Source organism: Penaeus chinensis, chromosome 27 (assembly GCF_019202785.1).
Source record: "Penaeus chinensis breed Huanghai No. 1 chromosome 27, ASM1920278v2, whole genome shotgun sequence".
NCBI classification, from domain to species: Eukaryota; Metazoa; Arthropoda; class Malacostraca; order Decapoda; family Penaeidae; genus Penaeus; species Penaeus chinensis.
In genome coordinates, this window is record NC_061845.1 from 1,257,340 (window position 1) to 1,259,839 (window position 2,500).

Here is a 2,500-nt window from a genome sequence, read left to right on the forward strand (position 1 = left end):
CATGCGTTTACACAACACACTAACACACACACTCGTGTATATGTATATATACATATTTATATATATATATATATATATATATATATATATATATATATATATATATATACATATACACACACACACACACACACACACACATATATATATATATATATATATATATATATATATATATATATATATATATACATATATATATATATATATATATATATATATATATGTGTGTGTGTGTGTGTGTGTGTGTATATATATATATTTATTTATTTATTTATTTATATTTATTTATATAAATGTATATATATATATATATATATATATATATATATATATATGTGTGTGTGTGTGTGTGTGTGTGTGTGTATGTATATATGTGTATATATATATATATGTATATATATATATATATATATATATATATATATATATATATATACATGTATACGTGTGTATATGTGTGCATGCGTGTGTGTGTGTTGATTTATGTAACTGCTCATCTATGGTTGTGAAATGTATGTTTATTCGGACAGATTTAATGCTCCCGATTTGGACCTTTTTGCAGGTGGCAAAGATGCTACTGAGAATGTTTGAAAAATCGGTTTTTTTTTCATGCTGTGCGCGAATAAAATGGGCTTTCGAATTTTGCAGACAATTTACTTTGGACTATCCGATCAGAAATCTTTTTGCTATGAAAAAGACACCTGCCATTGCGCATACACGTGTGTGCTAGATACGCATACATAATACACACGTACATATACATTTGCACACACACACACACACACACACACACATATATAAATATATAAAGAGAGAGAAAGAGAGAGAAAGAGAGAGAGGGAGAGAGAGAGAGAGAGAGAGAGAGAGAGAGAGAGAGAGGGAGAGAGAGAGAGAGAGAGAGAGAGAGAGAGAGAGAGAGAGAGAGAGAGAGAGAGAGAGAGAGAGAGAGAGAGAGAGAGAGAGAAACAGACAAACAGAAACAGAAAGAATAAATAATCAAATCCCCCCCCCCACCCCCCCCCCCCAAAAAAAAAAAAATGACAACCAAAATATAACAAAACAAAAAGAAACGAGAATTATAACCTTCGTGCCAGTCTATAATCTCTAAAGTTACACATATAAAAACATATAAAACTTAAAAAAAAAAAAATGATAATACAAAAATCCGCCCGTGCTACCAAGGCCGCAAGTAAAGACACCAGTCACTTTCTGAACCTGTTGTTCTCTTGCAATTTTCGAAGGAAGGGGGGTAGGGGGGCAGAGGGGGAAGGGGTGTGATTGTGGGTTGTGGTAGGGGGGAAGGGGAGAGGGGGAATGGGGGGGTGCGGGATTCTGATTCTATTTATAATAGTGACTACCATTACATTATATTGACGGCATTGGATATTGTTAGATCATACTTTTTTTTTTTTTTTTGGGGGGGGAGGAGGGGAGGAGGGGGATAATGCACTCGTATAGAAATCGAACGAACATGTAACATGAACTTAAAAGAGACTCCAGATCTGATTTTGAAAACTTGAAAACGACAAAAAAAAAGAAAAAAAAAAAAATTCTTAAAAATCCTAGGGAGGGAAAAAAAAAAAAACTTATATAGCAGACGAAACCCCCCCCCCTCATTTTTTTTACTCCTTTTTTTCTTCTAAAAGAACATCCACAACACCCCAATTAGCAAACAAAACACAGACCAGCCCACACCTCATCACAACGCATCAAAAACACACCTTGCCTACATCTATCACACGTGCCATTTTTTACTCTTCAACATACATTTCACGAAGTAGCTTCCATATGTGTACTAGATAATCATACATAAATACAGACATACATACGTACATGCACGCACACACACACACACACGTGCGCGCGCATGGTTGGTGTTCAGTTCTTGGCAAACAGGTGTTGTGGCTGGTTTCGTTATAATAATAAAAAAGGGAGATACAGGAACGTGATATATCGTGGAGGAGGAATTAAAAAAAAAAAAGGTGTGAAAGTGTGGGAGATGAGAGGCGATAACGCATGATTGTGGATTAGAATAAGGAAGAGAGATAAAAAGAGGGAGAGAGTTCGTGAATATTTCACGTGTTGGGCTTTCGTTCTCTCTTCTCCTTTCTCCCATCTCCATTTTCTTTTCTCCGTCCTCCCATCTCCCTTCTTCCTCCTTCCTTCCTTCCTTCCTCCCTCCTCCCATCTCCCTTCTTCCATCTCTTTCCTCTTCCCTCCTTCTTCCTTCCTCCTTCCTCTCTTCTCCCATTCCCTTCTTCCTCCTTCCTCCCTCCTCCCATCTCCCTTCTTCCTCCTCTTTCCTCTTCCCTCTTTCTTCCTTCCTCCCTCCTCCCGTCTCCCTTCTTCCTCATGCTTCCTCCTTCCTCCCTCCTCCCATCTCCCTTCTTCCTCATGCTTCCTCCATCCTCCTTCCTCCTTCCTCCCTCCTCCCATCTCCCTTCTTCCTCATGCTTCCTCCTTCCTCCTTCCTCCTTCCTACTTCCTACTTCCTCCT